At 39.4% G+C, this 13,361-nt stretch overlaps 1 pseudogene across 1 annotated transcript; it reads right to left on the reverse strand.

The window, feature by feature from the left end:
- Window positions 1-3,657: 3,657 nt before the first annotated feature.
- LOC308343565 (heterogeneous nuclear ribonucleoprotein A1-like) lies at window positions 3,658-10,845 on the reverse strand (annotated as a pseudogene). The gene is made up of 2 exons: window positions 10,540-10,845; window positions 3,658-4,468 (listed from the first exon to the last, which is right to left on the reverse strand). The product of its transcript is annotated as a heterogeneous nuclear ribonucleoprotein A1-like (transcript).
- Window positions 10,846-13,361: the final 2,516 nt, after the last annotated feature.

Here is a 13,361-nt window from a genome sequence, read left to right on the forward strand (position 1 = left end):
TAATATATTACATATTAGGACACAATTTTCCTACTATCTAAAAGTAGTATTAAATAAATTCTTTAGCTATGTACCAAATAAGACATGTCATATCCCAAACCTATGTCAAACTGTCATAAGAAAACAAGTGATATTAAACAAAAAATAAAATAAAATAAAAATGATGCTGTTCTCTAACATATCAATGTTTTTTGCAATGAGTAAAAGAAACTAACTCTTAACTAAGGTTGAAAAGTTATTTAAAAACAAAACAAAACTGTGTGGCTCACTGAATTGCCAGGAAAATTCAAGAACGAGGCTAAAAAGCATGAGCAGGAACAAAGAGGTTGCACAGGAAAATACAATCCATACACAGTATGAGTCCAGCGAGGACACCCCAAGCAGTATAATTTGAACTCTAGCAGTTCTCCAATAGTATTGGGCACTAGGCACTGCTACTGGAACTATGAATATGGCCAGCCCTAGAAACTGGATATTGCTGCTATTATTATTCTCAGAGCCAGAATGGATTCTCTGCATTACTATCTCAATATTAGGTATGAAATTAGCCAAAATTCATTCTGAGGCCTGCTTTCTAGCTGCAAAGGAACTACAAAAATGAGTATCTTACATTTTAGCATGCTTCATGGGAGATGGATTCTCCTCCCACCAAAATTCTCAAAGTAGAGAATACCCCAAAGGTTGTCAAAGAGGTTTAGAAGTTTTCAAAGAAAATTACAGCTAGCTATAAATTATACATAAAATTAGAGAGAGAGAGAGAGAAAAAGAACAGTAAAGATTAATAATTAATAATTTTAAGAAGTAAGCCAGCAGTAGGGTGCCTGGGTGGCTCAGTCAGTTAAGTGTCTGCCTTCAGCTCGGGTCATGATACCAGGGTCCTGGGATGGAACCCCACATAGGACTCCCTCTCAGTGGGGAAACTACTTTTCCCTCTCTTTGCCTGCCATTCCCCCTGCTTGTGCACACTCACACTCTCCCAAATAAATGAGGAGGAGGAGAAGGAGGAAGAGGAGAAGGAGGTAGGAGGAGGGGGGAGGAGAAGAGGAGGAGGAGGAGGAAGAAGGAGGAAGAAGAGGAAGGGGAGGAGGGAGAAGGAGAAAGAAGAGGAGGAGGAGGAGGGAGGAGGAGGAGGGGAGGGGGAGGGGAGGGGAGAGGGAAAGGGGTGAACCAGCAGCCTCAAGCCAGCAGCAGTTCTAGTTCACTCCAGGGAAATGCAACTTTAACAGTTTGATTAAAATGGAACATACCAGAACCTCTGTGTGATAGGTTCCATGTTTAGACCTCTATAGGAATATACAGTGGAAGGAAAGGAAAGAATAAGGAACTAACATTTTCTAAGGTCACCTAAGGTGATACTTAGCTAACCTTTTTTAACAGGTGCTTGCCTTTACGGATTTAACAATCTAGGAGGGAGACAAGAGAAGTTCATAAAGAATAAACTATATATGTAATGCATTCTAAACTCTCCTAAACATTAAAAAAAAGAAGAAAGAAGGGAGGGGAAATGAGTGGAGGGGAGGGGAGGGGAGGAGAGGAGAGGAGAAAAGAAAAAGTGGGCAGGCTTATCCAAGGCAGGAGAAACTATATTCATCTGGGGACACATAAGAAAAGGTTTCTTCCACAAATAATAAAATTCAACAGAAAATAAAGATATTAAAGTATAACAAGATAGAGAAGTTTACTTTTTTAATAAGATGTTTTAAAAATATTGACTACATGACTCTTTATAATAAAAAAAAATCCCACCTCCCCTAATAAGAGCACTTTTCAGGATTTTTCACTTTTGGAACTTGTTCCTATCTTCCTGTATTTACCAAATGGTTTCCTATGTTCCTATATATACATACCTAACTTTATATATGTATAATAATGCTTATCCTAGCAGTAGTCTATACAGGCCCTTGAATAACAGAGGTTTTGAATTATATGGGCCCACTAATGCAGATTTTTAATAATATAGTACTGTAAATGTATTTTCTCTTTCTTACAATTTTCTTAATAACATTTTCTTTTCTCTAGCTTACTTTATTTTAAAAATACAGCACACAATACATAAGAAACACAAATATGTGCTAACTGTTATTGGTAAGGCTTCAGGTCAACAGTAGACTATTAGTAGCTAAGTTTGGGGGGAGTTAAACATTATATACAGAATTTTTACTGTGTCTGGGTCAGTATCTCTAACCCCTGTGTTGTTCAGGGTCAATTGTATGTGGAATGCACCAACATTAGACATGGGAGGATAAAGGAAGAAAAAAACGCCAGGGAGGAAGGGAGGAAAAGGGAGGAAAAAACGCCAACAACATAATGAAGACAGAATACCTAAACATATTACTAAATTAGGAGACTGCGAACGACAGAAGATAATAGATAAAATATTGCACTAGAATAAACTAATTGTTCTCCAGGTAGAGGATAAGTAGATCACCCCAGAATTCACCAGTTTAGGCATTCCCTCCCATTTACTGCAAAAACATTCCTGTATCGTCACTACTCTTCTTGATGGTCAGCTTCCTCGCTCTCAACACAAAATCTGTCCCCTATAACATCAAGGAAATTGAACCCAAAATACTGAAGTATCTAGGTTACCATTTTTCCTCTGATCTTCCAAGAGCTCCTTTCTATATTCAGTCCTATGTATCCACTTGTGTTTTTAATACCATTCCCTCGTGTTTTCCCTAGGACTCATTATTCTGTGCCTACTCCATGGCTTCCTCTCTTTTTTCTATAAGCAAACTTAAGTGCTCACATTCTCCACAATCCCCCCACACTTCATTGTCTCTAGTTGATATGAAATGTTTCTCCTGTCCAAGCGATTTAAAACTCTTCAAAGAATCATTTCAACCACTTCTATTCCTCACTGTTTTCTCCTCAGTTCTTGATATTTGACTTCTGCTACAAAAGAAAAAAAAAAAAAAACCTTCAGGTATTTTCATTAAATCCTCTAATAAGCTCCCAAATGTCAATTTTAGTAGCAATTGTTTAATATTCCTCTGTTTGGGGTTCCTTGCCACATTTTGGTATTGTTAGTCACTCCCTTCTTACTGAAATTCTCTAGCTGGTTGGTTACTATGATGTTGAAGTGCTGTGGATTTCCTCATACACATCCCTATGTTTTTTATTTCTTCCCTGGCTCTGTTTCAGTTCCCTTTTTGGTCCAACATCTCCTCTTAAAAGCCCATGCTTTTTGTATTCCACATTATTCTTCTGAGTAAAGACTCTCCTGCTGAATGATCCTATATGATGATTCCATATGTTCAACTATGTCCTTTATATTTTTTTAAAGACACATTTATTCAGTGTCATAATCAAACTTTTACATTTAGCAATCAACAGCATGGGTGCAAAAAAAATCTACATTAAAACCCTTTGTTGGAATGCTTTATACTTTTCACAGGACAGAAACTAAAATAACCTATTATACAATTAGTCACAAATACAGTGCTCGCTTCAGCAGCACATATACAATTAGTCATGAATACAGTCCTCGGGATTTTTGCCCATACACATGAGTATTGTCTAAAACATGTCTTCTTTGTAGCAGCTAGGCCCTGCCACCACTACGTTTGGCTGAGTTCACAAATCTGTTGTAACCTATAGTTTCCCTGTTACTTCTCTGGCTCTCCTCTCCTGCTAAGCTTTGTTTCCTGGCAGTAATTAAAACCTTCTGCCACTGCCATAGCTACTGCTGCTGCTGGAACCACCACAGCCACCTTGGTTTCATGGTTTGGCAAAGAACAGGCCTCCACCACCACAGGGGCCAGAGCTTCTGCCTCCAAAATTTCCTCCTTTCATGGTTCCAAAATTTGAGGATTAACTGTTGTAACTGTCAAAATCATTATAGCTTTTGCCACCTCCAAAGTTGCTTCCACTACCACCACCATAGCTGTCTCTGCCTCCTCTGCTGTTATTGTTGTGATAGATGCCATTCCCACCATAGCCACTGCCCTGGTTTCCATTACCTTGTCCACCACTTCCATAGCCTCTGATTCCTCCAGAGTAACCAGGGCCACCTACTCCATAATCACCATCATTACCAAATCCATTATAGTCATCCACTCTGCCACTATATCTAACACCACCTAGAAAGCCACCAAAGCCACCTCACCCACTGAAGTTCCCTCCATGACCAAAGTTGTCATTCCCACCAAAACCACCTACACAACCACCACTAAAGTTTCCAGAACCACTTCGACCTCTGGCTGGATGAAGCACTAGCAATCTCTTGCTTAGATAGGGCTTTCCTTACTTCACAGTTGTGGCCATTCACAGTATGAGATTTTTGAATGACAATCTTGTTTACAGAGTCATGGTCATCAAATGTTACAAAAGCAAAACTTCTCTTTTTGTCACTGCCTCAGTCAGTCATGACCTCAATCACTTTAATTTTCCCATACTGTTCAAAATAATCTCTTAGATGATGTTATTCAGTGTCTTCTTTAATGCTACCAACAAAAGTATTTTTCAGGGGAGGAGTCAAGATGGTGGAGAAGTAGCAGGCTGAGACGACATCGGGTAGCAGGAGATCAGCTAGATAGCTTATCTAACCATTGTGAACACCTACAAATCCAATGGGAAATCGAAGAGAAGAAGAGCAACAATCCTAGAAACAGAAAATTGACCACTTTCTGAAAGGTAGGACCTGCAGAGAAGTGAATCCAAAGCGACGGGAAGACAGACCGTGGGGGGAGGGGCCGGCTCCTGGCAAGCAGCGGAGCAACGGAGCACAAAATCGGGACTTCTAAAAGTCTGCTCCACGGAGGGACATCGCTCGGAGGCTAAACCGGGGGGAAGCCCAGGCAGCGTCAGCGTAACGCCAAGTCCTGCGGGGTCACAGAAGGACTGGGGGTGTCTGAGTGCCGTAGAGCTCGCAGGTATTAGAGCAGGGAAGCTGGCTACAGCGACAAAGCCGAGGAGTGAGCCCTCAGCCCGGGGTTACCTTGTGCCGGTGGCAGGCTGGGTGGGCTCAGAGCGTGGCCAGAGGCCACGGAGACGGAAGCGAACGGGCGCTTTTCTCCAAGTGCCAGCAATTGACTGCTTTCCTCCAGACGTGACCACAGGACAGGGAGTCGGGGCAGTTGGGCGCTTTTCTCTGAGAGCGCACTGAGGAGCGGGACCCCAAGCTCTCAGCTCCTCCGGGCTGGAGATTGGGAGGCCGCCATCTTCATTCCCGTCCTCCAGAACTCTACGGAAAGCGCTCAGGGAACAAAAGCTCCCGAAAGCGAGCCCGAGCGGATTATTTAGCCTGGCCCCTGCCAAAGGCGGTGCAATTCCGCCTGCGGCAAAGACACTTGAGAATCACTACAACAGGCCCCTCACCCAGAAGATCAACAAGAAACCCAGCAAAGACCAACTTCACTCACCAAGAATATCAGAATTCCAGAGGAGGAGAAAGCAAATCTTATCTGGACAAAATGACAAGGCAGAAAAACTCACCACAAAAAAAAGAACAAGAGGCAGTACTGAAGGCTGGGGACCTAATCAATACAGACATTGGTAATATGACAGATCTAGAGTTCAGAATGACGAATCTCAAGGTTCTAGCTGGGCTCGAAAAACGCATGGAAGATATTAGAGAAACCCTCTCTGGAGAGATAAAAGCCCTTTCTGGAGAAATAAAAGAACTAAAATCTAACCAAGTTGAAATCAAAAAAGCTATTAATGAGGCGCAATCAAAAATGGAAGCTCTCACTGCTAGGATAAATGAGGCAGAAGAAAGAATTAGTGACATAGAAGACCAAATGACAGAATAAAGAAGCTGAGCAAAAGAGAGACAAACAAATACTGGACCAGGAGGAGAGAATTCGAGAGATAAGCGACACCATAAGACGACACAACATTAGAATAATTGGGATTCCAGAAGAAGAAGAAAGAGAGAGGGGAGCAGAAGGTATATTGGAGAGAATTATTGGAGAGAATTTCCCTAATATGGCAAAGGGAACAAACATCCAAATCCAGGAGATGCTAAGAACGCCCCTCAAAATCAATAAATATAGGTCCACACCTCGTCACCTGATAGTAAAATTCACAAGTCTTAGTGACAAAGAGAAAATCCTGAAAGCAGCCCGGGAAAAGAACTCTGTAACATACAAAGGTAAAAACATTAGATTGGCAGCGGACCTATCCACAGAGACCTGGCAGGCCAGAAAGAACTGGCATGATATATTCAGAGCACTAAACGAGAAAAACATGCAGCCAAGAATACTATATCCGGCTAGGCTATCATTGAAACTAGAAGGAGAGATAAAGAGCTTCCAGGACAAACAAAACCTGAAAGAATTTGCAACACCAAACCAGCTCTACAGGAAATATTGAAAGTGGTCCTCTAATCAAAGAGAGACCCTAAAAGTAGTAGATCAGAAAGAAACAGAGACAATATACAGTAACAGTCACCTTACAGGCAATACAATGGCACTAAATTCATATCTCTCAATAGTTACCCTGAATGTTAAAGGGCTAAATGCCCCAATCAAAAGACACAGGGTATCAGAATGGATTAAAAAAAAAAAAAAAACCATCAATATGCTGCCTACAAGAAACTCGTTTTAGACCTGAAGACACCTCCAGATTTAAAGTGAGGGGGTGGAAAAAAAAAAATGTACCATGCTAATGGACATCAGAAGAGAGCTGGGGTGGCAATCCTTATATCAGATCAATTAGATTTTAGGCCAAAGACTATAGTAAGAGATGAGGAAGGACACTATATCATACTCAAAGGGTCTGTCCAACAAGAAGACCTAACAATCTTAAATATCTATGACCCTAACATGGGAGCAGCCAACTATATAAACCAATTAATAACAAAATCAAAGAAATACATCAAAAGTAATACAATAATAGCAGGGGACTTTCACGCTCCCCTCACTGGAATGGACAGATCATATAAGCAAAAGATCAACAAGGAAATAAAGGCCTTAAATGATACACTGGACCAGACGGACATCACAGATATATTCAGAACATTCCATCCCAAAGCAACAGAATACACATTCTTCTCTAGTGCACATGGAACATTCTCCAGAATAGACCACATCCTGGGTCATAAATCAGGTCTCAACTGGTATCAAAAGATTGGGATCATTCCCTGCATATTTTCAGACCACAATGCTCTGAAGCTAGAACTCAATCACAAGAGGAAATTTGGAAACAACGCAAATATATGGAGACTAAACAGCATCCTTCTAAAAAATGAATGGGTCAACCAGGAAATTAAAGAAGAATCGAAAAAATTCATGGAAACAAATGATAATGAAAACACAACGGCTCAAAATCTGTGGGACACAACAAAGGTAGTCCTGAGAGGAAAATATATAGTGGTACAAGCCTTTCTCAAGAAACAAGAAAGGTCTCAAATACACAACCTAACCCTACACCTAAAGGAGCTGGAGGAAGAACAACAAAGAAAGCCTAAACCCAGCAGGAGAAGAGAAATCATAAAGATCAGAGCAGAAATCAATGAAATAGAAACTAAAAAAACAATAGAACAAATCAACGAAACAAGGAGCTGTTTCTTTGAAAGAATTAATAAGATTGGCAAAGCCCTGGCCAGACTTATCAAAAAGAAAAGAGAAAGGACGCAAATAAATAAAATCATGAATGAAAGAGGAGAGATCACAACCAACACCAAAGAAATACAAACAATTATAAGAACATACTACGAGCAACTCTATGCCAACAAATTTGACAATCTGGAAGAAATGGAAACATTTCTAGAGACATATAAACTACCACAACTGAACCAGGAAGAAATAGAAAGCCTGAACAGACCCATAACCAGTAAGGAGATTGAAGCAGTCATCAAAAATCTCCAAACAAACAAAAGTCCAGGACCAGACGGCTTCCCAGGGGAATTCTACCAAACATTTAAAGAAGAATGAATTCCTATTCTCCTGAAACTGTTCCAAAAAATAGAAATGGAAGAAAAACTTCCAAACCTATTTTAGGAGGCCAGCATCACCTTGATCCCAAAACCAGACAAGGATCGCATCAAAAAAGAGAATTACAGATCAATATCCTTGATGAATACAGATGCGAAAAATCTCACCAAAATACTGGCCAATAGGATCCAACAGTACATTAAAAGGATTACTCACCACGACCAAGTGGGATTATCCCAGGGCTGCAAGGTTGTTTCAACATCCGCAAATCCATCAATGTGATACAATACATTAATAAAAGAAAGAATAAGAACCATATGATACTCTCAATAGATGCTGAAAAAGCATTTGACAAAGTGCAGCATCCCTTCCTGATTAAAACTCTTCAAAGTGTAGGGATAGAGGACACATACCTCAATATTATCAAAGCCATCTATGAAAAACCCACCGCAAATATCATTCTCAATGGAGAAAAACTGAAAGCTTTTCCGCTAAGGTCAGGAACACGACAAGGATGTCCGTTATCACCACTGCTGTTCAACATAGTACTAGAAGGCCTAGCTTCAGCAATCAGACAGCAAAACGAAATTAAAGGCATCCAAATTGTCAAAAAAGAAGTCAAACTATCTCTCTTTGCACATGATATGATACTATATGTGGAAAACTCAAAAGGCTCCACTCCAAAACTGCTAGAACTTGTACAGGAATTCAGTAAAGTGTCAGGATATAAAGTCAATGAACAGAAATCAGTCGCATCTCTTTACACTAACAAGACAGAAGAAAGAGAAATTGAGGAGTCAGTCCCATTTACAATTGCACCCAAAACCATAAGATACCTAGGAATAAATCTAACCAAAGAGGCAAAGAATCTATACTCAGAAAACTATAAAGTACTCATGAAAGAAATTGAAGAAGACACAAAGAAATGGAAAAATATTCCATGCTCATGGATTGGAAGAACAAATATTGTGAAAATGTCTATGCTACCTAAAGCAATCTACACATTCAATGCAATCCCTACCAAAATCACATCCATTTTTTTCAAAGAAATAGAACACATAATCCTAAAATTTATATGGAACCAGAAAAGACCTCGAATAGCCAAAGGAATATTGAAAAAGAAAGCCAAAGTCGGTGGCATCACAATTCCAGACTTCAAGCTCTATTACAAAGCTGTCATCATCAAGACAGTATGGTACTAGCACAAAAACAGACATATTGATCAATGGAACAGAATAGTGAGTCCAGAAATAGACCCACAACTCTATGGTCAACTAATCTTTGAAAAAGCAGGAAGAAATGTCCAATGGAAAAAAGACAGCCTCTTCAACAAATGGTGCTGGGAAAATTGGACAGCCACATGCAGAAAAATGAAATCGGACTATTTCCTTACACCACACACGAAAATAGACTCAAAATGGATGAAGGACCTCAATGTGAGAAAGGAATCCATCAAAATCCTTGAGGAGAACGCAGGCAGCAACCTCTTTGACCTCAACCGCAGCAACTTCTTCCTAGGAACATCGCCAAAGGCAACAGAAGCAAGGGCAAAAATGAACTATTGGGACTTCATCAAGATCAAAAGCTTTTGAACAGCAAAGGAAACAGTTAACAAAACCAAAAGACAACTGACAGAATGGGAGGTGATATTTGCAAACGACATATCAGATAAAGGGCTAGTATCCAAAATCTATAAAGAGCTTAGCAAACTCAACACCCAAAGAACAAATATTCCAATCAAGAAATGGGCAGAGGACATGAACAGACATTTCTGCAAAGAAGACATCCAGATGGCCAACAGACACATGAAAAAGTGCTCCACATCACTTGGCATCAGGGAAATACAAATCAAAACCACAATGAGATACCACCTCACACCAGTCAGAATGGCTAAAATTAACAAGTCAAGAAATGACAGATGCTGGCGAGGATGTGGAGACAGGGGAACCCTCCTACACTGTTGGTGGGAATGCAAGCTGGTGCAACCACTCTGGAAAACGGTGTGGAGGTTCCTCAAAAAACTGAAAATAGAGCTACCCTATGACCCAGCGATTGCACTACTGGGTATATATCCTAAAGATACAAACGTGGTGCTCCGAAGGGGCACGTGCACCCGAATATTCATAGCAGTAATGTCCACAATAGCCAAACTGTGGAAAGAACCTAGATGTCCATCAACAGATGAATGGATAAAGAAGAGTGGTATATATACACAATGGAATACTATGCAGCCATCAAAAGAAATGAAATCTTGCCATTTGCAACCACGTGGATGGAACTAGAGGGTATTATGCTTAGCGAAATAAGTCAATCGGAGAAAGACAACTATCATATGATCTCTTTGATATGAGGAAGTGGAGATGCAATGTGGGTGGGTTGGGGGGAGGTAGGAAAAGAAAAAATGAAAAGATGGGATTGGGAGGGAGACAAACCATAAAAAACTCAATCTCAAAAAACAGACTGAGGGTTGCTGGGGGGAGGGGGGACCGGAAAGGGTGGTGGGGTATGGACATTGGGGAGGTTATGGGCTATGATGAGTGCTGTGAAATGTATAAACCTGGCGATTCACAGACCTGTACCCCTGGGGATAAAAATACATTATATGTTTATTAAAATAAATTAATTTAATTAAAAAAATCCTGAAAAAAAAGATATTTTTCACAGTTAAATAGGTACCAGATCTTTGAGAAATCTTCTCTTGAGACAGTCTTATTTGGTTCCACAAATCTTCCATGGACCTTGTCTGGCCCTGCATTCCTGGCTGCATCTACTTCCTCCACAGCGGCATTTGTGACAAACCCAAAACCTCTGGAGCACTTGGTTTTGGGATCTCTCATTACCACACAGTCTGTAAGAGTTTCCCCTTTGCTCAAAACGGCTCCTCAGACTCTCATCGATGAAAGCTCAAACCTCCAATGAAGCGCTTCAGCAGCTGTTCAGGCTCTTTAGGAGACTCAGATTTAGACATGACTGCGGTGGGAAGGGAGACTCTAATGATGCTTACTCGGCAGCGCCCACAGGCAGAAAGGAGTTATCTAATGAACTTATCTCTCAACTATGTGCTTTATGCTGATAATGCATTACTTAGCTTTAGTCCCAATCTTTCCCCTGAACTTCTTACATATATTCAATTATCACTGTATATATCTGTTTCTGATTGTTATCAAGATAACAAAGAATCAATCTCAAAAAATCAAAACAAAACTCACCATCTCCATGCTTTATCTTTTCCTCCTACTGTATGCATCTTTGCATTTGTGTCTCCAGTGAATATCCCATCATAAGTAATTTCTCTTTGTCCCTATATCCAATTCAGTCACCCAGTACTGCTGAGTTACCTGTTAAATACTTTCAGATCTATATTCTCTTCTCCATCCCTATTACCTCTGTGTTAATTCATTCATTTGTTACCTGTTCTACAAGAAGACTTCTAAAAGTAGTACCATGTAGTTTCATCTACAGTTAAGTCTAACTCTGTACAGGCAATAGAACATATGTGCCAAGTATAAAATATAAACTCTGTGTTGTTGGGTAAATACTGTTTTATATAAGCTTAATGTTTATAAATTCCTGATTTTATATTCATATATTAAAATAGACCAGGCATTTATTTTGAAAATCTGCTCATGTTACTAAGAAGGATTTCAAGCCGTATTTTGAAAATTGAGATTAATGAACATTAGGGCTCTGAAATATTTTAATATGTTTCCCCCCCTCAAATTTAAAGATTCAATATGCTTGAGAAATGTTCAGTTAAATAAATTAGAGATTTCTATACTATAGGACTTATCAACAGTTTCAATATGTTAATATGTGCCAAACTTTAAAGAGGAATATATCATTTTTAGTATTCAATAAGGATTTTTGACCATGGAATCTCTTTATTATAGTGTAGCTAGTTGTACACTTGTAATAATCTTAACATTATTTGAAAATACCATTCTAAAGCATTTACAGAAACAATAAACTATGCTCAGGTATAAACAAGGTGATATTTTTAGGTGACATAAAATAAAACTGTTTTCACTTTAGTCAATTTGCTGAAAATTACTTTCTAGTCTTTTCTAAATATATTGATTTACGAACAGCAAATTAAGACACTTGGAGTATGGAGAAAGATGAGTTTGAAATCATTTCACATGTTAAGTGTGATTCTCAATGGAGTCTATTTAAATCCTTCTGAGATACTCATCCTTAATATCGCTAAGAAATACAGGATTAGGCAGGAATAAATTAGTGGGGTGATTAATTAAACTAGAAATATTTATCATTATTAAAAAGTGGTATCTCAGGAAATCTATAAAAAAAAAAAACCTATCTTTTTAAGCTCGTGCTTAACCTAGACTAAATTTAATATACTCACTTTAGTATATTGAACTATAGCTTCATTGTATAATGTAGACACCTGGTTAGCAGAAACATGTTACAGATTTTAGAAGATTTCAAGTGTTGACTTCTGAATTCTTGCTTAATCTTACTTCTCCTGAATTTTACAGACACAAAATGATTGTCTTGAATCTCTAGGAATCTTGGAATGAAACAGAAAATGCTCACATAATTGAATCTGGTTTACACAATGTTGCAGTATATATCCATGCATACTAAGTGATTTTACCTAAAGTTCTGAATATATGTTTCTATCATTTTCGTGGAGAAGGGGAGGAGTGGTCTAGATGACAACCTACATATTATTTTTCTGTATTCAGACCTTTCATTTTAAGGATGAAGAACTACTTTTTCTTTTTCAGATAAAAGTCCACCTCACAATCACATATCAAAAATGTGCAGCATTAGGAAGACCACAGGGGAGAAATTCATTAAAAAAATCACCCAAGGTGGGGTGCCTGGGTGGCTCAGTGGGTTAAACCCTCTGCCTTCCGCTCAGGTCATAACCCCAGGGTCCTGGGATCGAGCCCTGCATCAGGGTCTCTACTCATCAGGGAGCCTGTTTCCTCCCCTCTCTCTCTCTTTCTCTCTCTTTCTGCCTGCCTCTCTGCCTACTTGTGATCTCAGTCTGTCAAATAAATAAATAAATAAATAAAATCTTTAAACAAACAAACAAACAAACAAACAAAATGACCCAAGGTGACTGTCTACTGAACCAAAGAGCCCTAGTAGGATGAAGGATCGCTCTTGATGGCTAGAGGGAGGGAAGTGGGGAGATCCATTGTGGCCTTCTGATGAATCCATACCTATGCCCTAAAGGAGCAAACTAGAGGCCAGTCCATCATAGCCAGAGAAGTAGAAACTACCAAGAGAAAACTGACTACATAGCAGTCAATTAAGTGGATATATTTTTCTCTCCTTCCTCATCTTACCAGCACATTGCTATATAGAAGACTTGAAGGGAAAGAGGGAGGAAGTTTCAGAGACAAAAAAGCCTCCCTTTCTCCACACCTTCTAACACTCCTGCAACCCAGCTCAAGTCTACATGGGGAGAAGAGGATAATTAGGATAAAAGAAAAGTTTTACAAGGACTGAAGT

This window comes from Martes martes (assembly GCF_963455335.1).
Source record: "Martes martes genome assembly, chromosome: 5".
NCBI classification, from domain to species: Eukaryota; Metazoa; Chordata; class Mammalia; order Carnivora; family Mustelidae; genus Martes; species Martes martes.